The sequence below is a fragment of the Pleurodeles waltl genome, chromosome 10 (assembly GCF_031143425.1).
Source record: "Pleurodeles waltl isolate 20211129_DDA chromosome 10, aPleWal1.hap1.20221129, whole genome shotgun sequence".
NCBI lineage: Eukaryota > Metazoa > Chordata > Amphibia > Caudata > Salamandridae > Pleurodeles > Pleurodeles waltl.
The window spans coordinates 329561457-329587769 of NC_090449.1; the positions used below are offsets into that span (position 1 = coordinate 329561457).

General features: G+C 48.3%; 22 non-coding genes across 22 annotated transcripts; all 22 read left to right on the forward strand.

The window, feature by feature from the left end:
- The first annotated feature begins 229 nt into the window (after window positions 1-229).
- On the forward strand, window positions 230-302 carry TRNAV-UAC (transfer RNA valine (anticodon UAC)). Its single transcript has one exon. It is a non-coding gene; the product is annotated as a tRNA-Val (tRNA).
- Window positions 303-1823: 1521 nt separating this feature from the next.
- TRNAV-AAC (transfer RNA valine (anticodon AAC)) lies at window positions 1824-1896 on the forward strand. The gene has a single exon. It is a non-coding gene; the product is annotated as a tRNA-Val (tRNA).
- Window positions 1897-3232: 1336 nt separating this feature from the next.
- Window positions 3233-3304, forward strand: TRNAP-UGG (transfer RNA proline (anticodon UGG)). The gene has a single exon. It is a non-coding gene; the product is annotated as a tRNA-Pro (tRNA).
- Window positions 3305-3748: 444 nt separating this feature from the next.
- Window positions 3749-3821, forward strand: TRNAV-UAC (transfer RNA valine (anticodon UAC)). Its single transcript has one exon. It is a non-coding gene; the product is annotated as a tRNA-Val (tRNA).
- A 1521-nt stretch (window positions 3822-5342) lies between these two features.
- Window positions 5343-5415, forward strand: TRNAV-AAC (transfer RNA valine (anticodon AAC)). The gene has a single exon. It is a non-coding gene; the product is annotated as a tRNA-Val (tRNA).
- Window positions 5416-6751: 1336 nt separating this feature from the next.
- Window positions 6752-6823, forward strand: TRNAP-UGG (transfer RNA proline (anticodon UGG)). The gene has a single exon. It is a non-coding gene; the product is annotated as a tRNA-Pro (tRNA).
- Window positions 6824-7267: 444 nt separating this feature from the next.
- TRNAV-UAC (transfer RNA valine (anticodon UAC)) lies at window positions 7268-7340 on the forward strand. Its single transcript has one exon. It is a non-coding gene; the product is annotated as a tRNA-Val (tRNA).
- A 1521-nt stretch (window positions 7341-8861) lies between these two features.
- TRNAV-AAC (transfer RNA valine (anticodon AAC)) lies at window positions 8862-8934 on the forward strand. Its single transcript has one exon. It is a non-coding gene; the product is annotated as a tRNA-Val (tRNA).
- A 1336-nt stretch (window positions 8935-10270) lies between these two features.
- Window positions 10271-10342, forward strand: TRNAP-UGG (transfer RNA proline (anticodon UGG)). The gene has a single exon. It is a non-coding gene; the product is annotated as a tRNA-Pro (tRNA).
- Window positions 10343-10786: 444 nt separating this feature from the next.
- On the forward strand, window positions 10787-10859 carry TRNAV-UAC (transfer RNA valine (anticodon UAC)). The gene has a single exon. It is a non-coding gene; the product is annotated as a tRNA-Val (tRNA).
- A 1521-nt stretch (window positions 10860-12380) lies between these two features.
- On the forward strand, window positions 12381-12453 carry TRNAV-AAC (transfer RNA valine (anticodon AAC)). The gene has a single exon. It is a non-coding gene; the product is annotated as a tRNA-Val (tRNA).
- Window positions 12454-13789: 1336 nt separating this feature from the next.
- TRNAP-UGG (transfer RNA proline (anticodon UGG)) lies at window positions 13790-13861 on the forward strand. The gene has a single exon. It is a non-coding gene; the product is annotated as a tRNA-Pro (tRNA).
- Window positions 13862-14305: 444 nt separating this feature from the next.
- TRNAV-UAC (transfer RNA valine (anticodon UAC)) lies at window positions 14306-14378 on the forward strand. Its single transcript has one exon. It is a non-coding gene; the product is annotated as a tRNA-Val (tRNA).
- Window positions 14379-15899: 1521 nt separating this feature from the next.
- On the forward strand, window positions 15900-15972 carry TRNAV-AAC (transfer RNA valine (anticodon AAC)). The gene has a single exon. It is a non-coding gene; the product is annotated as a tRNA-Val (tRNA).
- A 1336-nt stretch (window positions 15973-17308) lies between these two features.
- On the forward strand, window positions 17309-17380 carry TRNAP-UGG (transfer RNA proline (anticodon UGG)). Its single transcript has one exon. It is a non-coding gene; the product is annotated as a tRNA-Pro (tRNA).
- A 444-nt stretch (window positions 17381-17824) lies between these two features.
- Window positions 17825-17897, forward strand: TRNAV-UAC (transfer RNA valine (anticodon UAC)). Its single transcript has one exon. It is a non-coding gene; the product is annotated as a tRNA-Val (tRNA).
- A 1520-nt stretch (window positions 17898-19417) lies between these two features.
- On the forward strand, window positions 19418-19490 carry TRNAV-AAC (transfer RNA valine (anticodon AAC)). The gene has a single exon. It is a non-coding gene; the product is annotated as a tRNA-Val (tRNA).
- Window positions 19491-20826: 1336 nt separating this feature from the next.
- TRNAP-UGG (transfer RNA proline (anticodon UGG)) lies at window positions 20827-20898 on the forward strand. Its single transcript has one exon. It is a non-coding gene; the product is annotated as a tRNA-Pro (tRNA).
- Window positions 20899-21342: 444 nt separating this feature from the next.
- Window positions 21343-21415, forward strand: TRNAV-UAC (transfer RNA valine (anticodon UAC)). Its single transcript has one exon. It is a non-coding gene; the product is annotated as a tRNA-Val (tRNA).
- A 1521-nt stretch (window positions 21416-22936) lies between these two features.
- On the forward strand, window positions 22937-23009 carry TRNAV-AAC (transfer RNA valine (anticodon AAC)). The gene has a single exon. It is a non-coding gene; the product is annotated as a tRNA-Val (tRNA).
- A 1336-nt stretch (window positions 23010-24345) lies between these two features.
- TRNAP-UGG (transfer RNA proline (anticodon UGG)) lies at window positions 24346-24417 on the forward strand. Its single transcript has one exon. It is a non-coding gene; the product is annotated as a tRNA-Pro (tRNA).
- Window positions 24418-24861: 444 nt separating this feature from the next.
- TRNAV-UAC (transfer RNA valine (anticodon UAC)) lies at window positions 24862-24934 on the forward strand. The gene has a single exon. It is a non-coding gene; the product is annotated as a tRNA-Val (tRNA).
- Window positions 24935-26313: the final 1379 nt, after the last annotated feature.

Consider the following 26313-nt stretch of genomic DNA (forward strand, 5'->3'; position numbering starts at 1 on the left):
AGGGCTGGTTTTGAAATCACCTCTTGGAATGAAAGTGATCCCAGTTCCTTTCTTCCAAAGGAAGAGATCCTGTCAGAAAGGCTCAGCTTTGAGCGTCATGAATATTGTCCCTTAGTCCTTGCATTCCAGTCCAAAGCATAGCCACATAAAGAAAGCAGGTGTGTCTGTTTCCAGTGCAGTGGTTCCAGTCCAATGCATAGCCACATGAAGCAAATAAGCAGGCATGTCTGTTTCTGTAGTGTAGTGGTTATCACGTTCGCCTTACACGTGAAAGGTCCCTGGTTCGAGGCCAGGCAGAAACAGCAAGTTGCTGTGCTTTATCACATTATTTGCATTTACCACCTCACCTGACAGGTAAATTGAAATTAAAGAGGCTGTGTCTATCCCTCACCATCGTGAGGTACTACGCTCCAAGGGCATCGGTCTCAACTCACCAAGAGAAGACGATACACCTTACGGCAGTCAGTTGCTCCCTTTTTGACCTTTCCATTGAAGCCTGGGCCTACTGTGGTCAAGCCAGCCAAGGAAGGAAGGTATGAGAGCGAAAATGGCTTTCCTACCTTCACCAAGAACATACACCTTGAGCAAAGAAAGGGCCAGACTTACAAGGCCCTATCGCCACCGGCACATCATCTTTAGTGACGCCCCGGTGGCACTATGTACTGTGCCGTATTTACAAGACGCCGTTCAACCACGTTTTGTGGCTTAACACCACCTTGTAAATACGGCCCCTTCACACGCAGCCCTTTCCCTGGAAGGGGCGTGCAATGGGCGTTGCTCTGGGTGGGCCACTGCAACACCATAGCATTTTGATGCTGCTCCAGTTTTACGAGTTTTTGTAAATCTGTGGCAGCGCCAAAATCCAAGCGCCATACAATGGGTGTCGTTATAGTGGAGAAACGAGCAGAAATGTTTTCATTTCTCCTCATTTTTGCTCTTTCTATGTGTGCTGCACGAACATATCGCCACTGAAGATTTCTGTTGTGCAGGAAGGTGTGCCTTCCTGAACAAAAACAATTTCCCCCTCCACGCAGCCATCCTTGTACCATGGCGCAAGGATGGCTGCGTTGGTGCTCGGCAGCTAATTTAGAGCTGGCGCAGAGGGAAGCACAGGGGTGCGCTGTATTCTACTAAATACGGCGCTTCCCTGCATTTTGAAAATGACTGATTGCGAGGCTGCCAAATTTGGCAGAGCGTCTCACTCAGTCATCCTCTTGTAATTATGGGCCAAAAGGTCTAAAGGATAGAGGCGTTTTATGTCATGTTCGATGACGACCATGGAAATGACTCTAGTCATATTGCAGAAGAGAGAACCATGTGCATTTTCTTGCCTTGCGATGTATTCGCCCACTCTCTGCCCTCAACCCTAGGAGCAGGGTCTGAGCAGTGGTGCTTCTGTGCCCTCGCTCGTTGGTGTCCGGGTCCAAATCCCCAACACACCCTTTTTAGCAGAAAACACACAAATTTTACTCAAAATACACAAAGCTTGAAGATTCCTCATTCCACTCAAAGCATTGTTGTGCAAAATATTTTTAGCCTCAGGAGAAAAAAAGGATCACCATGCCTTGGCTTCCTTCCTGCTTGCTTTCAGTGTGCTCTGTGTGATGCTTTCACAGGCTCTGGTTTCAGGCATTTAGGCATCAGATATTTGTCTCTACCCGCAGCTGTGACTTTTCAGTACATCTGAGTGTACGCTTGCTGGCTGACAACGCTGCAATTTTCACACTTACTCCTCGCTTTGCGAGCAACTGCTGATCAAGTATAGAGGCAATCGGGCAAACATATGAGGGGAATTTTGCTCCTTCAGTCAAGCCCTCATGCTTGTTTCTGTAGTGTAGTGGTTATCACGTTCGCCTAACACGCGAAAGGTCCCCGGTTCGAGACCGGGCAGAAACAATGGGCAGTGTCTGCTTTTGTGTTTGCTCCCTAAAAGCTTAGTCTCACTCAGGGATGGCCTTTAAAAACTTGTGACCTGTGTAAAACTTGTATTACTATTGCAGGCCGGTAAAAAGTTATCTGCATCTTTGCGTAGTCGTGCATGTGCCTGGTTTCTTATTCTGTTTTTTACTTTTTTTTTTCTTGGCCATGTTATATTGTGGGGCCTTTAAACCTGTCACCTTGATAGGAACATTGCAAGCGGCAGCATCGACAAGTGCAGACTGAGGAGTCAGACCTAAACACAGACTCAGCTGTCAGGATGGCCGAGTGGTCTAAGGCGGCAGCCTCAAGAGAGCTTGATCTTCAGTTAAGCTAAGCATCCTGGTTTGCTCATGTAGTTGTGGGTTCATATCGCACTTCTGATAGGTCTATTTTCTGCCCTTAAATCTTCCTCTGCTTGCACAGCCAGCTCCCCACAACACTATCTTTGCAAGCTGCTGTAGCATATGAAAAGAAATCCACCAACCCTCCGGCTGGGCCCTCAATCAGCATTCCATGTATTTCTGGAAGGGGCATCTCAGTCACGCCTTCTGTTAGAGCTGCACCTTATCACTGTAACTACCATGCTGGTTTCTACTTAAGCAGTTGATTCCATCGTTTGAAGTGAGGCTCTCCTGCCACTTTTGGGCAGAGAAGGCACTGCCCCTGCAACAACAACAGGCAGACAAGCTCAACCTGGGTTTCCTGGTTAGGTGGGCGGAGCAGAATGGCAATGGTCCCTCCTTGTGACTTGAAATTAACATGAAGAAGACAGAGAGGCAGCTGGGAGTAGGCAGTACCCATGCACCCCTGAACACTGTCTTGCGATTTTCACCCAATTCTGAAATGAGTCGGGAGGAAAGGAGGTGATTTTCCTATCGAAGGCCATTCTGGGAATTCAGCCACCCCGCGTCTCCCAGGTGAGTGTTTCAGGCCTGTGAGGCACTCATATAAATCTCGCCTGATCGAGCACTGAGCGAGCAATTGTGCTTGAATACAAGAGGCATGCTCCTCTGGCTCAGGCGCAAGAGATGGCAGGCCCTTCAGTGCTTCTGGTCTGGAAGTCTACGGTGCAAGGGCCCAGGTCCTGCGGAGGCGTACAACTACCAGAAAGGGTCTGCTTTTCTCATCAGCGCCACAGTTCAGCTTGCTAGCATAGGGCTTCTTGACTACCTCTTGCCTTGCTAGAGGCAAAAAAAAAACCCTTGGCACAAAACATCAATTGCTATGGCACGCTTAGAAGGAGAGTCTCCAAGTGGCCCTGCTTTTTCACAAAGACACTTCAGAAGATGTTTGAAAGGCTTTTGCAGCAGCAGGCTCGTTGGTCTAGGGGTATGATTCTCGCTTTGGGTGTGAGAGGTCCCGGGTTCAAATCCCGGACGAGCCCGTGCCTTCATAGGTTCGATCTGTTTTTAAACAGGAGTATTTCTGCTTTCCACTCTTGTAAGATGCCATGGTGGAATGCATTGCATGCTTTCTACTGGTGTCGAGGCAGTTCGGCATGATGAAGGAGTGCGGGATTTCTTTCTAACTGCTTTTTTGTGTTGGAGCAGCACTTCTCGTTGGAACATGAAATGCACAGTGCTTCTCCAAAGTAATTGCAGGGCTGGTTTTGAAATCACCTCTTGGAATGAAAGTGATCCCAGTTCCTTTCTTCCAAAGGAAGAGATCCTGTCAGAAAGGCTCAGCTTTGAGCGTCATGAATATTGTCCCTTAGTCCTTGCATTCCAGTCCAAAGCATAGCCACATAAAGAAAGCAGGTGTGTCTGTTTCCAGTGCAGTGGTTCCAGTCCAATGCATAGCCACATGAAGCAAATAAGCAGGCATGTCTGTTTCTGTAGTGTAGTGGTTATCACGTTCGCCTTACACGCGAAAGGTCCCTGGTTCGAGGCCAGGCAGAAACAGCAAGTTGCTGTGCTTTATCACATTATTTGCATTTACCACCTCACCTGACAGGTAAATTGAAATTAAAGAGGCTGTGTCTATCCCTCACCATCGTGAGGTACTACGCTCCAAGGGCATCGGTCTCAACTCACCAAGAGAAGACGATACACCTTACGGCAGTCAGTTGCTCCCTTTTTGACCTTTCCATTGAAGCCTGGGCCTACTGTGGTCAAGCCAGCCAAGGAAGGAAGGTATGAGAGCGAAAATGGCTTTCCTACCTTCACCAAGAACATACACCTTGAGCAAAGAAAGGGCCAGACTTACAAGGCCCTATCGCCACCGGCACATCATCTTTAGTGACGCCCCGGTGGCACTATGTACTGTGCCGTATTTACAAGACGCCGTTCAACCACGTTTTGTGGCTTAACACCACCTTGTAAATACGGCCCCTTCACACGCAGCCCTTTCCCTGGAAGGGGCGTGCAATGGGCATTGCTCTGGGTGGGCCACTGCAACACCATAGCATTTTGATGCTGCTCCAGTTTTACGAGTTTTTGTAAATCTGTGGCAGCGCCAAAATCCAAGCGCCATACAATGGGTGTCGTTATAGTGGAGAAACGAGCAGAAATGTTTTCATTTCTCCTCATTTTTGCTCTTTCTATGTGTGCTGCACGAACATATCGCCACTGAAGATTTCTGTTGTGCAGGAAGGTGTGCCTTCCTGAACAAAAACAATTTCCCCCTCCACGCAGCCATCCTTGTACCATGGCGCAAGGATGGCTGCGTTGGTGCTCGGCAGCTAATTTAGAGCTGGCGCAGAGGGAAGCACAGGGGTGCGCTGTATTCTACTAAATACGGCGCTTCCCTGCATTTTGAAAATGACTGAGTGCGAGGCTGCCAAATTTGGCAGAGCGTCTCACTCAGTCATCCTCTTGTAATTATGGGCCAAAAGGTCTAAAGGATAGAGGCGTTTTATGTCATGTTCGATGACGACCATGGAAATGACTCTAGTCATATTGCAGAAGAGAGAACCATGTGCATTTTCTTGCCTTGCGATGTATTCGCCCACTCTCTGCCCTCAACCCTAGGAGCAGGGTCTGAGCAGTGGTGCTTCTGTGCCCTCGCTCGTTGGTGTCCGGGTCCAAATCCCCAACACACCCTTTTTAGCAGAAAACACACAAATTTTACTCAAAATACACAAAGCTTGAAGATTCCTCATTCCACTCAAAGCATTGTTGTGCAAAATATTTTTAGCCTCAGGAGAAAAAAAGGATCACCATGCCTTGGCTTCCTTCCTGCTTGCTTTCAGTGTGCTCTGTGTGATGCTTTCACAGGCTCTGGTTTCAGGCATTTAGGCATCAGATATTTGTCTCTACCCGCAGCTGTGACTTTTCAGTACATCTGAGTGTACGCTTGCTGGCTGACAACGCTGCAATTTTCACACTTACTCCTCGCTTTGCGAGCAACTGCTGATCAAGTATAGAGGCAATCGGGCAAACATATGAGGGGAATTTTGCTCCTTCAGTCAAGCCCTCATGCTTGTTTCTGTAGTGTAGTGGTTATCACGTTCGCCTAACACGCGAAAGGTCCCCGGTTCGAGACCGGGCAGAAACAATGGGCAGTGTCTGCTTTTGTGTTTGCTCCCTAAAAGCTTAGTCTCACTCAGGGATGGCCTTTAAAAACTTGTGACCTGTGTAAAACTTGTATTACTATTGCAGGCCGGTAAAAAGTTATCTGCATCTTTGCGTAGTCGTGCATGTGCCTGGTTTCTTATTCTGTTTTTTACTTTTTTTTTTCTTGGCCATGTTATATTGTGGGGCCTTTAAACCTGTCACCTTGATAGGAACATTGCAAGCGGCAGCATCGACAAGTGCAGACTGAGGAGTCAGACCTAAACACAGACTCAGCTGTCAGGATGGCCGAGTGGTCTAAGGCGGCAGCCTCAAGAGAGCTTGATCTTCAGTTAAGCTAAGCATCCTGGTTTGCTCATGTAGTTGTGGGTTCATATCGCACTTCTGATAGGTCTATTTTCTGCCCTTAAATCTTCCTCTGCTTGCACAGCCAGCTCCCCACAACACTATCTTTGCAAGCTGCTGTAGCATATGAAAAGAAATCCACCAACCCTCCGGCTGGGCCCTCAATCAGCATTCCATGTATTTCTGGAAGGGGCATCTCAGTCACGCCTTCTGTTAGAGCTGCACCTTATCACTGTAACTACCATGCTGGTTTCTACTTAAGCAGTTGATTCCATCGTTTGAAGTGAGGCTCTCCTGCCACTTTTGGGCAGAGAAGGCACTGCCCCTGCAACAACAACAGGCAGACAAGCTCAACCTGGGTTTCCTGGTTAGGTGGGCGGAGCAGAATGGCAATGGTCCCTCCTTGTGACTTGAAATTAACATGAAGAAGACAGAGAGGCAGCTGGGAGTAGGCAGTACCCATGCACCCCTGAACACTGTCTTGCGATTTTCACCCAATTCTGAAATGAGTCGGGAGGAAAGGAGGTGATTTTCCTATCGAAGGCCATTCTGGGAATTCAGCCACCCCGCGTCTCCCAGGTGAGTGTTTCAGGCCTGTGAGGCACTCATATAAATCTCGCCTGATCGAGCACTGAGCGAGCAATTGTGCTTGAATACAAGAGGCATGCTCCTCTGGCTCAGGCGCAAGAGATGGCAGGCCCTTCAGTGCTTCTGGTCTGGAAGTCTACGGTGCAAGGGCCCAGGTCCTGCGGAGGCGTACAACTACCAGAAAGGGTCTGCTTTTCTCATCAGCGCCACAGTTCAGCTTGCTAGCATAGGGCTTCTTGACTACCTCTTGCCTTGCTAGAGGCAAAAAAAAAACCCTTGGCACAAAACATCAATTGCTATGGCACGCTTAGAAGGAGAGTCTCCAAGTGGCCCTGCTTTTTCACAAAGACACTTCAGAAGATGTTTGAAAGGCTTTTGCAGCAGCAGGCTCGTTGGTCTAGGGGTATGATTCTCGCTTTGGGTGTGAGAGGTCCCGGGTTCAAATCCCGGACGAGCCCGTGCCTTCATAGGTTCGATCTGTTTTTAAACAGGAGTATTTCTGCTTTCCACTCTTGTAAGATGCCATGGTGGAATGCATTGCATGCTTTCTACTGGTGTCGAGGCAGTTCGGCATGATGAAGGAGTGCGGGATTTCTTTCTAACTGCTTTTTTGTGTTGGAGCAGCACTTCTCGTTGGAACATGAAATGCACAGTGCTTCTCCAAAGTAATTGCAGGGCTGGTTTTGAAATCACCTCTTGGAATGAAAGTGATCCCAGTTCCTTTCTTCCAAAGGAAGAGATCCTGTCAGAAAGGCTCAGCTTTGAGCGTCATGAATATTGTCCCTTAGTCCTTGCATTCCAGTCCAAAGCATAGCCACATAAAGAAAGCAGGTGTGTCTGTTTCCAGTGCAGTGGTTCCAGTCCAATGCATAGCCACATGAAGCAAATAAGCAGGCATGTCTGTTTCTGTAGTGTAGTGGTTATCACGTTCGCCTTACACGCGAAAGGTCCCTGGTTCGAGGCCAGGCAGAAACAGCAAGTTGCTGTGCTTTATCACATTATTTGCATTTACCACCTCACCTGACAGGTAAATTGAAATTAAAGAGGCTGTGTCTATCCCTCACCATCGTGAGGTACTACGCTCCAAGGGCATCGGTCTCAACTCACCAAGAGAAGACGATACACCTTACGGCAGTCAGTTGCTCCCTTTTTGACCTTTCCATTGAAGCCTGGGCCTACTGTGGTCAAGCCAGCCAAGGAAGGAAGGTATGAGAGCGAAAATGGCTTTCCTACCTTCACCAAGAACATACACCTTGAGCAAAGAAAGGGCCAGACTTACAAGGCCCTATCGCCACCGGCACATCATCTTTAGTGACGCCCCGGTGGCACTATGTACTGTGCCGTATTTACAAGACGCCGTTCAACCACGTTTTGTGGCTTAACACCACCTTGTAAATACGGCCCCTTCACACGCAGCCCTTTCCCTGGAAGGGGCGTGCAATGGGCGTTGCTCTGGGTGGGCCACTGCAACACCATAGCATTTTGATGCTGCTCCAGTTTTACGAGTTTTTGTAAATCTGTGGCAGCGCCAAAATCCAAGCGCCATACAATGGGTGTCGTTATAGTGGAGAAACGAGCAGAAATGTTTTCATTTCTCCTCATTTTTGCTCTTTCTATGTGTGCTGCACGAACATATCGCCACTGAAGATTTCTGTTGTGCAGGAAGGTGTGCCTTCCTGAACAAAAACAATTTCCCCCTCCACGCAGCCATCCTTGTACCATGGCGCAAGGATGGCTGCGTTGGTGCTCGGCAGCTAATTTAGAGCTGGCGCAGAGGGAAGCACAGGGGTGCGCTGTATTCTACTAAATACGGCGCTTCCCTGCATTTTGAAAATGACTGAGTGCGAGGCTGCCAAATTTGGCAGAGCGTCTCACTCAGTCATCCTCTTGTAATTATGGGCCAAAAGGTCTAAAGGATAGAGGCGTTTTATGTCATGTTCGATGACGACCATGGAAATGACTCTAGTCATATTGCAGAAGAGAGAACCATGTGCATTTTCTTGCCTTGCGATGTATTCGCCCACTCTCTGCCCTCAACCCTAGGAGCAGGGTCTGAGCAGTGGTGCTTCTGTGCCCTCGCTCGTTGGTGTCCGGGTCCAAATCCCCAACACACCCTTTTTAGCAGAAAACACACAAATTTTACTCAAAATACACAAAGCTTGAAGATTCCTCATTCCACTCAAAGCATTGTTGTGCAAAATATTTTTAGCCTCAGGAGAAAAAAAGGATCACCATGCCTTGGCTTCCTTCCTGCTTGCTTTCAGTGTGCTCTGTGTGATGCTTTCACAGGCTCTGGTTTCAGGCATTTAGGCATCAGATATTTGTCTCTACCCGCAGCTGTGACTTTTCAGTACATCTGAGTGTACGCTTGCTGGCTGACAACGCTGCAATTTTCACACTTACTCCTCGCTTTGCGAGCAACTGCTGATCAAGTATAGAGGCAATCGGGCAAACATATGAGGGGAATTTTGCTCCTTCAGTCAAGCCTTCATGCTTGTTTCTGTAGTGTAGTGGTTATCACGTTCGCCTAACACGCGAAAGGTCCCCGGTTCGAGACCGGGCAGAAACAATGGGCAGTGTCTGCTTTTGTGTTTGCTCCCTAAAAGCTTAGTCTCACTCAGGGATGGCCTTTAAAAACTTGTGACCTGTGTAAAACTTGTATTACTATTGCAGGCCGGTAAAAAGTTATCTGCATCTTTGCGTAGTCGTGCATGTGCCTGGTTTCTTATTCTGTTTTTTACTTTTTTTTTTCTTGGCCATGTTATATTGTGGGGCCTTTAAACCTGTCACCTTGATAGGAACATTGCAAGCGGCAGCATCGACAAGTGCAGACTGAGGAGTCAGACCTAAACACAGACTCAGCTGTCAGGATGGCCGAGTGGTCTAAGGCGGCAGCCTCAAGAGAGCTTGATCTTCAGTTAAGCTAAGCATCCTGGTTTGCTCATGTAGTTGTGGGTTCATATCGCACTTCTGATAGGTCTATTTTCTGCCCTTAAATCTTCCTCTGCTTGCACAGCCAGCTCCCCACAACACTATCTTTGCAAGCTGCTGTAGCATATGAAAAGAAATCCACCAACCCTCCGGCTGGGCCCTCAATCAGCATTCCATGTATTTCTGGAAGGGGCATCTCAGTCACGCCTTCTGTTAGAGCTGCACCTTATCACTGTAACTACCATGCTGGTTTCTACTTAAGCAGTTGATTCCATCGTTTGAAGTGAGGCTCTCCTGCCCCTTTTGGGCAGAGAAGGCACTGCCCCTGCAACAACAACAGGCAGACAAGCTCAACCTGGGTTTCCTGGTTAGGTGGGCGGAGCAGAATGGCAATGGTCCCTCCTTGTGACTTGAAATTAACATGAAGAAGACAGAGAGGCAGCTGGGAGTAGGCAGTACCCATGCACCCCTGAACACTGTCTTGTGATTTTCACCCAATTCTGAAATGAGTCGGGAGGAAAGGAGGTGATTTTCCTATCGAAGGCCATTCTGGGAATTCAGCCACCCCGCGTCTCCCAGGTGAGTGTTTCAGGCCTGTGAGGAACTCATATAAATCTCGCCTGATCGAGCACTGAGCGAGCAAGTGTGCTTGAATACAAGAGGCATGCTTCTCTGGCTCAGGCGCAAGAGATGGCAGGCCCTTCAGTGCTTCTGGTCTGGAAGTCTACGGTGCAAGGGCCCAGGTCCTGCGGAGGCGTACAACTACCAGAAAGGGTCTGCTTTTCTCATCAGCGCCACAGTTCAGCTTGCTAGCATAGGGCTTCTTGACTACCTCTTGCCTTGCTAGAGGCAAAAAAAAAACCCTTGGCACAAAACATCAATTGCTATGGCACGCTTAGAAGGAGAGTCTCCAAGTGGCCCTGCTTTTTCACAAAGACACTTCAGAAGATGTTTGAAAGGCTTTTGCAGCAGCAGGCTCGTTGGTCTAGGGGTATGATTCTCGCTTTGGGTGTGAGAGGTCCCGGGTTCAAATCCCGGACGAGCCCGTGCCTTCATAGGTTCGATCTGTTTTTAAACAGGAGTATTTCTGCTTTCCACTCTTGTAAGATGCCATGGTGGAATGCATTGCATGCTTTCTACTGGTGTCGAGGCAGTTCGGCATGATGAAGGAGTGCGGGATTTCTTTCTAACTGCTTTTTTGTGTTGGAGCAGCACTTCTCGTTGGAACATGAAATGCACAGTGCTTCTCCAAAGTAATTGCAGGGCTGGTTTTGAAATCACCTCTTGGAATGAAAGTGATCCCAGTTCCTTTCTTCCAAAGGAAGAGATCCTGTCAGAAAGGCTCAGCTTTGAGCGTCATGAATATTGTCCCTTAGTCCTTGCATTCCAGTCCAAAGCATAGCCACATAAAGAAAGCAGGTGTGTCTGTTTCCAGTGCAGTGGTTCCAGTCCAATGCATAGCCACATGAAGCAAATAAGCAGGCATGTCTGTTTCTGTAGTGTAGTGGTTATCACGTTCGCCTTACACGCGAAAGGTCCCTGGTTCGAGGCCAGGCAGAAACAGCAAGTTGCTGTGCTTTATCACATTATTTGCATTTACCACCTCACCTGACAGGTAAATTGAAATTAAAGAGGCTGTGTCTATCCCTCACCATCGTGAGGTACTACGCTCCAAGGGCATCGGTCTCAACTCACCAAGAGAAGACGATACACCTTACGGCAGTCAGTTGCTCCCTTTTTGACCTTTCCATTGAAGCCTGGGCCTACTGTGGTCAAGCCAGCCAAGGAAGGAAGGTATGAGAGCGAAAATGGCTTTCCTACCTTCACCAAGAACATACACCTTGAGCAAAGAAAGGGCCAGACTTACAAGGCCCTATCGCCACCGGCACATCATCTTTAGTGACGCCCCGGTGGCACTATGTACTGTGCCGTATTTACAAGACGCCGTTCAACCACGTTTTGTGGCTTAACACCACCTTGTAAATACGGCCCCTTCACACGCAGCCCTTTCCCTGGAAGGGGCGTGCAATGGGCGTTGCTCTGGGTGGGCCACTGCAACACCATAGCATTTTGATGCTGCTCCAGTTTTACGAGTTTTTGTAAATCTGTGGCAGCGCCAAAATCCAAGCGCCATACAATGGGTGTCGTTATAGTGGAGAAACGAGCAGAAATGTTTTCATTTCTCCTCATTTTTGCTCTTTCTATGTGTGCTGCACGAACATATCGCCACTGAAGATTTCTGTTGTGCAGGAAGGTGTGCCTTCCTGAACAAAAACAATTTCCCCCTCCACGCAGCCATCCTTGTACCATGGCGCAAGGATGGCTGCGTTGGTGCTCGGCAGCTAATTTAGAGCTGGCGCAGAGGGAAGCACAGGGGTGCGCTGTATTCTACTAAATACGGCGCTTCCCTGCATTTTGAAAATGACTGAGTGCGAGGCTGCCAAATTTGGCAGAGCGTCTCACTCAGTCATCCTCTTGTAATTATGGGCCAAAAGGTCTAAAGGATAGAGGCGTTTTATGTCATGTTCGATGACGACCATGGAAATGACTCTAGTCATATTGCAGAAGAGAGAACCATGTGCATTTTCTTGCCTTGCGATGTATTCGCCCACTCTCTGCCCTCAACCCTAGGAGCAGGGTCTGAGCAGTGGTGCTTCTGTGCCCTCGCTCGTTGGTGTCCGGGTCCAAATCCCCAACACACCCTTTTTAGCAGAAAACACACAAATTTTACTCAAAATACACAAAGCTTGAAGATTCCTCATTCCACTCAAAGCATTGTTGTGCAAAATATTTTTAGCCTCAGGAGAAAAAAAGGATCACCATGCCTTGGCTTCCTTCCTGCTTGCTTTCAGTGTGCTCTGTGTGATGCTTTCACAGGCTCTGGTTTCAGGCATTTAGGCATCAGATATTTGTCTCTACCCGCAGCTGTGACTTTTCAGTACATCTGAGTGTACGCTTGCTGGCTGACAACGCTGCAATTTTCACACTTACTCCTCGCTTTGCGAGCAACTGCTGATCAAGTATAGAGGCAATCGGGCAAACATATGAGGGGAATTTTGCTCCTTCAGTCAAGCCCTCATGCTTGTTTCTGTAGTGTAGTGGTTATCACGTTCGCCTAACACGCGAAAGGTCCCCGGTTTGAGACCGGGCAGAAACAATGGGCAGTGTCTGCTTTTGTGTTTGCTCCCTAAAAGCTTAGTCTCACTCAGGGATGGCCTTTAAAAACTTGTGACCTGTGTAAAACTTGTATTACTATTGCAGGCCGGTAAAAAGTTATCTGCATCTTTGCGTAGTCGTGCATGTGCCTGGTTTCTTATTCTGTTTTTTACTTTTTTTTTTCTTGGCCATGTTATATTGTGGGGCCTTTAAACCTGTCACCTTGATAGGAACATTGCAAGCGGCAGCATCGACAAGTGCAGACTGAGGAGTCAGACCTAAACACAGACTCAGCTGTCAGGATGGCCGAGTGGTCTAAGGCGGCAGCCTCAAGAGAGCTTGATCTTCAGTTAAGCTAAGCATCCTGGTTTGCTCATGTAGTTGTGGGTTCATATCGCACTTCTGATAGGTCTATTTTCTGCCCTTAAATCTTCCTCTGCTTGCACAGCCAGCTCCCCACAACACTATCTTTGCAAGCTGCTGTAGCATATGAAAAGAAATCCACCAACCCTCCGGCTGGGCCCTCAATCAGCATTCCATGTATTTCTGGAAGGGGCATCTCAGTCACGCCTTCTGTTAGAGCTGCACCTTATCACTGTAACTACCATGCTGGTTTCTACTTAAGCAGTTGATTCCATCGTTTGAAGTGAGGCTCTCCTGCCACTTTTGGGCAGAGAAGGCACTGCCCCTGCAACAACAACAGGCAGACAAGCTCAACCTGGGTTTCCTGGTTAGGTGGGCGGAGCAGAATGGCAATGGTCCCTCCTTGTGACTTGAAATTAACATGAAGAAGACAGAGAGGCAGCTGGGAGTAGGCAGTACCCATGCACCCCTGAACACTGTCTTGCGATTTTCACCCAATTCTGAAATGAGTCGGGAGGAAAGGAGGTGATTTTCCTATCGAAGGCCATTCTGGGAATTCAGCCACCCCGCGTCTCCCAGGTGAGTGTTTCAGGCCTGTGAGGCACTCATATAAATCTCGCCTGATCGAGCACTGAGCGAGCAATTGTGCTTGAATACAAGAGGCATGCTCCTCTGGCTCAGGCGCAAGAGATGGCAGGCCCTTCAGTGCTTCTGGTCTGGAAGTCTACGGTGCAAGGGCCCAGGTCCTGCGGAGGCGTACAACTACCAGAAAGGGTCTGCTTTTCTCATCAGCGCCACAGTTCAGCTTGCTAGCATAGGGCTTCTTGACTACCTCTTGCCTTGCTAGAGGCAAAAAAAAAACCCTTGGCACAAAACATCAATTGCTATGGCACGCTTAGAAGGAGAGTCTCCAAGTGGCCCTGCTTTTTCACAAAGACACTTCAGAAGATGTTTGAAAGGCTTTTGCAGCAGCAGGCTCGTTGGTCTAGGGGTATGATTCTCGCTTTGGGTGTGAGAGGTCCCGGGTTCAAATCCCGGACGAGCCCGTGCCTTCATAGGTTCGATCTGTTTTTAAACAGGAGTATTTCTGCTTTCCACTCTTGTAAGATGCCATGGTGGAATGCATTGCATGCTTTCTACTGGTGTCGAGGCAGTTCGGCATGATGAAGGAGTGCGGGATTTCTTTCTAACTGCTTTTTTGTGTTGGAGCAGCACTTCTCGTTGGAACATGAAATGCACAGTGCTTCTCCAAAGTAATTGCAGGGCTGGTTTTGAAATCACCTCTTGGAATGAAAGTGATCCCAGTTCCTTTCTTCCAAAGGAAGAGATCCTGTCAGAAAGGCTCAGCTTTGAGCGTCATGAATATTGTCCCTTAGTCCTTGCATTCCAGTCCAAAGCATAGCCACATAAAGAAAGCAGGTGTGTCTGTTTCCAGTGCAGTGGTTCCAGTCCAATGCATAGCCACATGAAGCAAATAAGCAGGCATGTCTGTTTCTGTAGTGTAGTGGTTATCACGTTCGCCTTACACGCGAAAGGTCCCTGGTTCGAGGCCAGGCAGAAACAGCAAGTTGCTGTGCTTTATCACATTATTTGCATTTACCACCTCACCTGACAGGTAAATTGAAATTAAAGAGGCTGTGTCTATCCCTCACCATCGTGAGGTACTACGCTCCAAGGGCATCGGTCTCAACTCACCAAGAGAAGACGATACACCTTACGGCAGTCAGTTGCTCCCTTTTTGACCTTTCCATTGAAGCCTGGGCCTACTGTGGTCAAGCCAGCCAAGGAAGGAAGGTATGAGAGCGAAAATGGCTTTCCTACCTTCACCAAGAACATACACCTTGAGCAAAGAAAGGGCCAGACTTACAAGGCCCTATCGCCACCGGCACATCATCTTTAGTGACGCCCCGGTGGCACTATGTACTGTGCCGTATTTACAAGACGCCGTTCAACCACGTTTTGTGGCTTAACACCACCTTGTAAATACGGCCCCTTCACACGCAGCCCTTTCCCTGGAAGGGGCGTGCAATGGGCGTTGCTCTGGGTGGGCCACTGCAACACCATAGCATTTTGATGCTGCTCCAGTTTTACGAGTTTTTGTAAATCTGTGGCAGCGCCAAAATCCAAGCGCCATACAATGGGTGTCGTTATAGTGGAGAAACGAGCAGAAATGTTTTCATTTCTCCTCATTTTTGCTCTTTCTATGTGTGCTGCACGAACATATCGCCACTGAAGATTTCTGTTGTGCAGGAAGGTGTGCCTTCCTGAACAAAAACAATTTCCCCCTCCACGCAGCCATCCTTGTACCATGGCGCAAGGATGGCTGCGTTGGTGCTCGGCAGCTAATTTAGAGCTGGCGCAGAGGGAAGCACAGGGGTGCGCTGTATTCTACTAAATACGGCGCTTCCCTGCATTTTGAAAATGACTGAGTGCGAGGCTGCCAAGTTTGGCAGAGCGTCTCACTCAGTCATCCTCTTGTAATTATGGGCCAAAAGGTCTAAAGGATAGAGGCGTTTTATGTCATGTTCGATGACGACCATGGAAATGACTCTAGTCATATTGCAGAAGAGAGAACCATGTGCATTTTCTTGCCTTGCGATGTATTCGCCCACTCTCTGCCCTCAACCCTAGGAGCAGGGTCTGAGCAGTGGTGCTTCTGTGCCCTCGCTCGTTGGTGTCAGGGTCCAAATCCCCAACACACCCTTTTTAGCAGAAAACACACAAATTTTACTCAAAATACACAAAGCTTGAAGATTCCTCATTCCACTCAAAGCATTGTTGTGCAAAATATTTTTAGCCTCAGGAGAAAAAAAGGATCACCATGCCTTGGCTTCCTTCCTGCTTGCTTTCAGTGTGCTCTGTGTGATGCTTTCACAGGCTCTGGTTTCAGGCATTTAGGCATCAGATATTTGTCTCTACCCGCAGCTGTGACTTTTCAGTACATCTGAGTGTACGCTTGCTGGCTGACAACGCTGCAATTTTCACACTTACTCCTCGCTTTGCGAGCAACTGCTGATCAAGTATAGAGGCAATCGGGCAAACATATGAGGGGAATTTTGCTCCTTCAGTCAAGCCCTCATGCTTGTTTCTGTAGTGTAGTGGTTATCACGTTCGCCTAACACGCGAAAGGTCCCCGGTTCGAGACCGGGCAGAAACAATGGGCAGTGTCTGCTTTTGTGTTTGCTCCCTAAAAGCTTAGTCTCACTCAGGGATGGCCTTTAAAAACTTGTGACCTGTGTAAAACTTGTATTACTATTGCAGGCCGGTAAAAAGTTATCTGCATCTTTGCGTAGTCGTGCATGTGCCTGGTTTCTTATTCTGTTTTTTACTTTTTTTTTTCTTGGCCATGTTATATTGTGGGGCCTTTAAACCTGTCACCTTGATAGGAACATTGCAAGCGGCAGCATCGACAAGTGCAGACTGAGGAGTCAGACCTAAACACAGACTCAGCTGTCAGGATGGCCGAGTGGTCTAAGGCGGCAGCCTCAAGAGAGCTTGATCTTCAGTTAAGCTAAGCATCCTGGTTTGCTCATGTAGTTGTGGGTTCATATCGCACTTCTGATAGGTCTATTTTCTGCCCTTAAATCTTCCTCTGCTTGCACAGCCAGCTCCCCACAACACTATCTTTGCAAGCTGCTGTAGCATATGAAAAGAAATCCACCAACCCTCCGGCTGGGCCCTCAATCAGCATTCCATGTATTTCTGGAAGGGGCATCTCAGTCACGCCTTCTGTTAGAGCTGCACCTTATCACTGTAACTACCATGCTGGTTTCTACTTAAGCAGTTGATTCCATCGTTTGAAGTGAGGCTCTCCTGCCACTTTTGGGCAGAGAAGGCACTGCCCCTGCAACAACAACAGGCAGACAAGCTCAACCTGGGTTTCCTGGTTAGGTGGGCGGAGCAGAATGGCAATGGTCCCTCCTTGTGACTTGAAATTAACATGAAGAAGACAGAGAGGCAGCTGGGAGTAGGCAGTACCCATGCACCCCTGAACACTGTCTTGCGATTTTCACCCAATTCTGAAATGAGTCGGGAGGAAAGGAGGTGATTTTCCTATCGAAGGCCATTCTGGGAATTCAGCCACCCCGCGTCTCCCAGGTGAGTGTTTCAGGCCTGTGAGGCACTCATATAAATCTCGCCTGATCGAGCACTGAGCGAGCAATTGTGCTTGAATACAAGAGGCATGCTCCTCTGGCTCAGGCGCAAGAGATGGCAGGCCCTTCAGTGCTTCTGGTCTGGAAGTCTACGGTGCAAGGGCCCAGGTCCTGCGGAGGCGTACAACTACCAGAAAGGGTCTGCTTTTCTCATCAGCGCCACAGTTCAGCTTGCTAGCATAGGGCTTCTTGACTACCTCTTGCCTTGCTAGAGGCAAAAAAAAACCCCTTGGCACAAAACATCAATTGCTATGGCACGCTTAGAAGGAGAGTCTCCAAGTGGCCCTGCTTTTTCACAAAGACACTTCAGAAGATGTTTGAAAGGCTTTTGCAGCAGCAGGCTCGTTGGTCTAGGGGTATGATTCTCGCTTTGGGTGTGAGAGGTCCCGGGTTCAAATCCCGGACGAGCCCGTGCCTTCATAGGTTCGATCTGTTTTTAAACAGGAGTATTTCTGCTTTCCACTCTTGTAAGATGCCATGGTGGAATTCATTGCATGCTTTCTACTGGTGTCGAGGCAGTTCGGCATGATGAAGGAGTGCGGGATTTCTTTCTAACTGCTTTTTTGTGTTGGAGCAGCACTTCTCGTTGGAACATGAAATGCACAGTGCTTCTCCAAAGTAATTGCAGGGCTGGTTTTGAAATCACCTCTTGGAATGAAAGTGATCCCAGTTCCTTTCTTCCAAAGGAAGAGATCCTGTCAGAAAGGCTCAGCTTTGAGCGTCATGAATATTGTCCCTTAGTCCTTGCATTCCAGTCCAAAGCATAGCCACATAAAGAAAGCAGGTGTGTCTGTTTCCAGTGCAGTGGTTCCAGTCCAATGCATAGCCACATGAAGCAAATAAGCAGGCATGTCTGTTTCTGTAGTGTAGTGGTTATCACGTTCGCCTTACACGCGAAAGGTCCCTGGTTCGAGGCCAGGCAGAAACAGCAAGTTGCTGTGCTTTATCACATTATTTGCATTTACCACCTCACCTGACAGGTAAATTGAAATTAAAGAGGCTGTGTCTATCCCTCACCATCGTGAGGTACTACGCTCCAAGGGCATCGGTCTCAACTCACCAAGAGAAGACGATACACCTTACGGCAGTCAGTTGCTCCCTTTTTGACCTTTCCATTGAAGCCTGGGCCTACTGTGGTCAAGCCAGCCAAGGAAGGAAGGTATGAGAGCGAAAATGGCTTTCCTACCTTCACCAAGAACATACACCTTGAGCAAAGAAAGGGCCAGACTTACAAGGCACTATCGCCACCAGCACATCATCTTTAGTGACGCCCCGGTGGCACTATGTACTGTGCCGTATTTACAAGACGCCGTTCAACCACGTTTTGTGGCTTAACACCACCTTGTAAATACGGCCCCTTCACACGCAGCCCTTTCCCTGGAAGGGGCGTGCAATGGGCGTTGCTCTGGGTGGGCCACTGCAACACCATAGCATTTTGATGCTGCTCCAGTTTTACGAGTTTTTGTAAATCTGTGGCAGCGCCAAAATCCAAGCGCCATACAATGGGTGTCGTTATAGTGGAGAAACGAGCAGAAATGTTTTCATTTCTCCTCATTTTTGCTCTTTCTATGTGTGCTGCACGAACATATCGCCACTGAAGATTTCTGTTGTGCAGGAAGGTGTGCCTTCCTGAACAAAAACAATTTCCCCCTCCACGCAGCCATCCTTGTACCATGGCGCAAGGATGGCTGCGTTGGTGCTCGGCAGCTAATTTAGAGCTGGCGCAGAGGGAAGCACAGGGGTGCGCTGTATTCTACTAAATACGGCGCTTCCCTGCATTTTGAAAATGACTGAGTGCGAGGCTGCCAAATTTGGCAGAGCGTCTCACTCAGTCATCCTCTTGTAATTATGGGCCAAAAGGTCTAAAGGATAGAGGCGTTTTATGTCATGTTCGATGACGACCATGGAAATGACTCTAGTCATATTGCAGAAGAGAGAACCATGTGCATTTTCTTGCCTTGCGATGTATTCGCCACTCTCTGCCCTCAACCCTAGGAGCAGGGTCTGAGCAGTGGTGCTTCTGTGCCCTCGCTCGTTGGTGTCCGGGTCCAAATCCCCAACACACCCTTTTTAGCAGAAAACACACAAATTTTACTCAAAATACACAAAGCTTGAAGATTCCTCATTCCACTCAAAGCATTGTTGTGCAAAATATTTTTAGCCTCAGGAGAAAAAAAGGATCACCATGCCTTGGCTTCCTTCCTGCTTGCTTTCAGTGTGCTCTGTGTGATGCTTTCACAGGCTCTGGTTTCAGGCATTTAGGCATCAGATATTTGTCTCTACCCGCAGCTGTGACTTTTCAGTACATCTGAGTGTACGCTTGCTGGCTGACAACGCTGCAATTTTCACACTTACTCCTCGCTTTGCGAGCAACTGCTGATCAAGTATAGAGGCAATCGGGCAAACATATGAGGGGAATTTTGCTCCTTCAGTCAAGCCCTCATGCTTGTTTCTGTAGTGTAGTGGTTATCACGTTCGCCTAACACGCGAAAGGTCCCCAGTTCGAGACCGGGCAGAAACAATGGGCAGTGTCTGCTTTTGTGTTTGCTCCCTAAAAGCTTAGTCTCACTCAGGGATGGCCTTTAAAAACTTGTGACCTGTGTAAAACTTGTATTACTATTGCAGGCCGGTAAAAAGTTATCTGCATCTTTGCGTAGTCGTGCATGTGCCTGGTTTCTTATTCTGTTTTTTACTTTTTTTTTTCTTGGCCATGTTATATTGTGGGGCCTTTAAACCTGTCACCTTGATAGGAACATTGCAAGCGGCAGCATCGACAAGTGCAGACTGAGGAGTCAGACCTAAACACAGACTCAGCTGTCAGGATGGCCGAGTGGTCTAAGGCGGCAGCCTCAAGAGAGCTTGATCTTCAGTTAAGCTAAGCATCCTGGTTTGCTCATGTAGTTGTGGGTTCATATCGCACTTCTGATAGGTCTATTTTCTGCCCTTAAATCTTCCTCTGCTTGCACAGCCAGCTCCCCACAACACTATCTTTGCAAGCTGCTGTAGCATATGAAAAGAAATCCACCAACCCTCCGGCTGGGCCCTCAATCAGCATTCCATGTATTTCTGGAAGGGGCATCTCAGTCACGCCTTCAGTTAGAGCTGCACCTTATCACTGTAACTACCATGCTGGTTTCTACTTAAGCAGTTGATTCCATCGTTTGAAGTGAGGCTCTCCTGCCACTTTTGGGCAGAGAAGGCACTGCCCCTGCAACAACAACAGGCAGACAAGCTCAACCTGGGTTTCCTGGTTAGGTGGGCGGAGCAGAATGGCAATGGTCCCTCCTTGTGACTTGAAATTAACATGAAGAAGACAGAGAGGCAGCTGGGAGTAGGCAGTACCCATGCACCCCTGAACACTGTCTTGCGATTTTCACCCAATTCTGAAATGAGTCGGGAGGAAAGGAGGTGATTTTCCTATCGAAGGCCATTCTGGGAATTCAGCCACCCCGCGTCTCCCAGGTGAGTGTTTCAGGCCTGTGAGGCACTCATATAAATCTCGCCTGATCGAGCACTGAGCGAGCAATTGTGCTTGAATACAAGAGGCATGCTCCTCTGGCTCAGGCGCAAGAGATGGCAGGCCCTTCAGTGCTTCTGGTCTGGAAGTCTACGGTGCAAGGGCCCAGGTCCTGCGGAGGCGTACAACTACCAGAAAGGGTCTGCTTTTCTCATCAGCGCCACAGTTCAGCTTGCTAGCATAGGGCTTCTTGACTACCTCTTGCCTTGCTAGAGGCAAAAAAAAAACCCTTGGCACAAAACATCAATTGCTATGGCACGCTTAGAAGGAGAGTCTCCAAGTGGCCCTGCTTTTTCACAAAGACACTTCAGAAGATGTTTGAAAGGCTTTTGCAGCAGCAGGCTCGTTGGTCTAGGGGTATGATTCTCGCTTTGGGTGTGAGAGGTCCCGGGTTCAAATCCCGGACGAGCCCGTGCCTTCATAGGTTCGATCTGTTTTTAAACAGGAGTATTTCTGCTTTCCACTCTTGTAAGATGCCATGGTGGAATGCATTGCATGCTTTCTACTGGTGTCGAGGCAGTTCGGCATGATGAAGAAGTGCGGGATTTCTTTCTAACTGCTTTTTTGTGTTGGAGCAGCACTTCTCGTTGGAACATGAAATGCACAGTGCTTCTCCAAAGTAATTGCAGGGCTGGTTTTGAAATCACCTCTTGGAATGAAAGTGATCCCAGTTCCTTTCTTCCAAAGGAAGAGATCCTGTCAGAAAGGCTCAGCTTTGAGCGTCATGAATATTGTCCCTTAGTCCTTGCATTCCAGTCCAAAGCATAGCCACATAAAGAAAGCAGGTGTGTCTGTTTCCAGTGCAGTGGTTCCAGTCCAATGCATAGCCACATGAAGCAAGTAAGCAGGCATGTCTGTTTCTGTAGTGTAGTGGTTATCACGTTTGCCTTACACGCGAAAGGTCCCTGGTTCGAGGCCAGGCAGAAACAGCAAGTTGCTGTGCTTTATCACATTATTTGCATTTACCACCTCACCTGACAGGTAAATTGAAATTAAAGAGGCTGTGTCTATCCCTCACCATCGTGAGGTACTACGCTCCAAGGGCATCGGTCTCAACTCACCAAGAGAAGACGATACACCTTACGGCAGTCAGTTGCTCCCTTTTTGACCTTTCCATTGAAGCCTGGGCCTACTGTGGTCAAGCCAGCCAAGGAAGGAAGGTATGAGAGCGAAAATGGCTTTCCTACCTTCACCAAGAACATACACCTTGAGCAAAGAAAGGGCCAGACTTACAAGGCCCTATCGCCACCGGCACATCATCTTTAGTGACGCCCCGGTGGCACTATGTACTGTGCCGTATTTACAAGACGCCGTTCAACCACGTTTTGTGGCTTAACACCACCTTGTAAATACGGCCCCTTCACACGCAGCCCTTTCCCTGGAAGGGGCGTGCAATGGGCGTTGCTCTGGGTGGGCCACTGCAACACCATAGCATTTTGATGCTGCTCCAGTTTTACGAGTTTTTGTAAATCTGTGGCAGCGCCAAAATCCAAGCGCCATACAATGGGTGTCGTTATAGTGGAGAAACGAGCAGAAATGTTTTCATTTCTCCTCATTTTTGCTCTTTCTATGTGTGCTGCACGAACATATCGCCACTGAAGATTTCTGTTGTGCAGGAAGGTGTGCCTTCCTGAACAAAAACAATTTCCCCCTCCACGCAGCCATCCTTGTACCATGGCGCAAGGATGGCTGCGTTGGTGCTCGGCAGCTAATTTAGAGCTGGCGCAGAGGGAAGCACAGGGGTGCGCTGTATTCTACTAAATACGGCGCTTCCCTGCATTTTGAAAATGACTGAGTGCGAGGCTGCCAAATTTGGCAGAGCGTCTCACTCAGTCATCCTCTTGTAATTATGGGCCAAAAGGTCTAAAGGATAGAGGCGTTTTATGTCATGTTCGATGACGACCATGGAAATGACTCTAGTCATATTGCAGAAGAGAGAACCATGTGCATTTTCTTGCCTTGCGATGTATTCGCCCACTCTCTGCCCTCAACCCTAGGAGCAGGGTCTGAGCAGTGGTGCTTCTGTGCCCTCGCTCGTTGGTGTCCGGGTCCAAATCCCCAACACACCCTTTTTAGCAGAAAACACACAAATTTTACTCAAAATACACAAAGCTTGAAGATTCCTCATTCCACTCAAAGCATTGTTGTGCAAAATATTTTTAGCCTCAGGAGAAAAAAAGGATCACCATGCCTTGGCTTCCTTCCTGCTTGCTTTCAGTGTGCTCTGTGTGATGCTTTCACAGGCTCTGGTTTCAGGCATTTAGGCATCAGATATTTGTCTCTACCCGCAGCTGTGACTTTTCAGTACATCTGAGTGTACGCTTGCTGGCTGACAACGCTGCAATTTTCACACTTACTCCTCGCTTTGCGAGCAACTGCTGATCAAGTATAGAGGCAATCGGGCAAACATATGAGGGGAATTTTGCTCCTTCAGTCAAGCCCTCATGCTTGTTTCTGTAGTGTAGTGGTTATCACGTTCGCCTAACACGCGAAAGGTCCCCGGTTCGAGACCGGGCAGAAACAATGGGCAGTGTCTGCTTTTGTGTTTGCTCCCTAAAAGCTTAGTCTCACTCAGGGATGGCCTTTAAAAACTTGTGACCTGTGTAAAACTTGTATTACTATTGCAGGCCGGTAAAAAGTTATCTGCATCTTTGCGTAGTCGTGCATGTGCCTGGTTTCTTATTCTGTTTTTTACTTTTTTTTTTCTTGGCCATGTTATATTGTGGGGCCTTTAAACCTGTCACCTTGATAGGAACATTGCAAGCGGCAGCATCGACAAGTGCAGACTGAGGAGTCAGACCTAAACACAGACTCAGCTGTCAGGATGGCCGAGTGGTCTAAGGCGGCAGCCTCAAGAGAGCTTGATCTTCAGTTAAGCTAAGCATCCTGGTTTGCTCATGTAGTTGTGGGTTCATATCGCACTTCTGATAGGTCTATTTTCTGCCCTTAAATCTTCCTCTGCTTGCACAGCCAGCTCCCCACAACACTATCTTTGCAAGCTGCTGTAGCATATGAAAAGAAATCCACCAACCCTCCGGCTGGGCCCTCAATCAGCATTCCATGTATTTCTGGAAGGGGCATCTCAGTCACGCCTTCTGTTAGAGCTGCACCTTATCACTGTAACTACCATGCTGGTTTCTACTTAAGCAGTTGATTCCATCGTTTGAAGTGAGGCTCTCCTGCCACTTTTGGGCAGAGAAGGCACTGCCCCTGCAACAACAACAGGCAGACAAGCTCAACCTGGGTTTCCTGGTTAGGTGGGCGGAGCAGAATGGCAATGGTCCCTCCTTGTGACTTGAAATTAACATGAAGAAGACAGAGAGGCAGCTGGGAGTAGGCAGTACCCATGCACCCCTGAACACTGTCTTGCGATTTTCACCCAATTCTGAAATGAGTCGGGAGGAAAGGAGGTGATTTTCCTATCGAAGGCCATTCTGGGAATTCAGCCACCCCGCGTCTCCCAGGTGAGTGTTTCAGGCCTGTGAGGCACTCATATAAATCTCGCCTGATCGAGCACTGAGCGAGCAATTGTGCTTGAATACAAGAGGCATGCTCCTCTGGCTCAGGCGCAAGAGATGGCAGGCCCTTCAGTGCTTCTGGTCTGGAAGTCTACGGTGCAAGGGCCCAGGTCCTGCGGAGGCGTACAACTACCAGAAAGGGTCTGCTTTTCTCATCAGCGCCACAGTTCAGCTTGCTAGCATAGGGCTTCTTGACTACCTCTTGCCTTGCTAGAGGCAAAAAAAAAACCCTTGGCACAAAACATCAATTGCTATGGCACGCTTAGAAGGAGAGTCTCCAAGTGGCCCTGCTTTTTCACAAAGACACTTCAGAAGATGTTTGAAAGGCTTTTGCAGCAGCAGGCTCGTTGGTCTAGGGGTATGATTCTCGCTTTGGGTGTGAGAGGTCCCGGGTTCAAATCCCGGACGAGCCCGTGCCTTCATAGGTTCGATCTGTTTTTAAACAGGAGTATTTCTGCTTTCCACTCTTGTAAGATGCCATGGTGGAATGCATTGCATGCTTTCTACTGGTGTCGAGGCAGTTCGGCATGATGAAGGAGTGCGGGATTTCTTTCTAACTGCTTTTTTGTGTTGGAGCAGCACTTCTCGTTGGAACATGAAATGCACAGTGCTTCTCCAAAGTAATTGCAGGGCTGGTTTTGAAATCACCTCTTGGAATGAAAGTGATCCCAGTTCCTTTCTTCCAAAGGAAGAGATCCTGTCAGAAAGGCTCAGCTTTGAGCGTCATGAATATTGTCCCTTAGTCCTTGCATTCCAGTCCAAAGCATAGCCACATAAAGAAAGCAGGTGTGTCTGTTTCCAGTGCAGTGGTTCCAGTCCAATGCATAGCCACATGAAGCAAATAAGCAGGCATGTCTGTTTCTGTAGTGTAGTGGTTATCACGTTCGCCTTACACGCGAAAGGTCCCTGGTTCGAGGCCAGGCAGAAACAGCAAGTTGCTGTGCTTTATCACATTATTTGCATTTACCACCTCACCTGACAGGTAAATTGAAATTAAAGAGGCTGTGTCTATCCCTCACCATCGTGAGGTACTACGCTCCAAGGGCATCGGTCTCAACTCACCAAGAGAAGACGATACACCTTACGGCAGTCAGTTGCTCCCTTTTTGACCTTTCCATTGAAGCCTGGGCCTACTGTGGTCAAGCCAGCCAAGGAAGGAAGGTATGAGAGCGAAAATGGCTTTCCTACCTTCACCAAGAACATACACCTTGAGCAAAGAAAGGGCCAGACTTACAAGGCCCTATCGCCACCGGCACATCATCTTTAGTGACGCCCCGGTGGCACTATGTACTGTGCCGTATTTACAAGACGCCGTTCAACCACGTTTTGTGGCTTAACACCACCTTGTAAATACGGCCCCTTCACACGCAGCCCTTTCCCTGGAAGGGGCGTGCAATGGGCGTTGCTCTGGGTGGGCCACTGCAACACCATAGCATTTTGATGCTGCTCCAGTTTTACGAGTTTTTGTAAATCTGTGGCAGCGCCAAAATCCAAGCGCCATACAATGGGTGTCGTTATAGTGGAGAAACGAGCAGAAATGTTTTCATTTCTCCTCATTTTTGCTCTTTCTATGTGTGCTGCACGAACATATCGCCACTGAAGATTTCTGTTGTGCAGGAAGGTGTGCCTTCCTGAACAAAAACAATTTCCCCCTCCACGCAGCCATCCTTGTACCATGGCGCAAGGATGGCTGCGTTGGTGCTCGGCAGCTAATTTAGAGCTGGCGCAGAGGGAAGCACAGGGGTGCGCTGTATTCTACTAAATACGGCGCTTCCCTGCATTTTGAAAATGACTGAGTGCGAGGCTGCCAAATTTGGCAGAGCGTCTCACTCAGTCATCCTCTTGTAATTATGGGCCAAAAGGTCTAAAGGATAGAGGCGTTTTATGTCATGTTCGATGACGACCATGGAAATGACTCTAGTCATATTGCAGAAGAGAGAACCATGTGCATTTTCTTGCCTTGCGATGTATTCGCCCACTCTCTGCCCTCAACCCTAGGAGCAGGGTCTGAGCAGTGGTGCTTCTGTGCCCTCGCTCGTTGGTGTCCGGGTCCAAATCCCCAACACACCCTTTTTAGCAGAAAACACACAAATTTTACTCAAAATACACAAAGCTTGAAGATTCCTCATTCCACTCAAAGCATTGTTGTGCAAAATATTTTTAGCCTCAGGAGAAAAAAAGGATCACCATGCCTTGGCTTCCTTCCTGCTTGCTTTCAGTGTGCTCTGTGTGATGCTTTCACAGGCTCTGGTTTCAGGCATTTAGGCATCAGATATTTGTCTCTACCCGCAGCTGTGACTTTTCAGTAC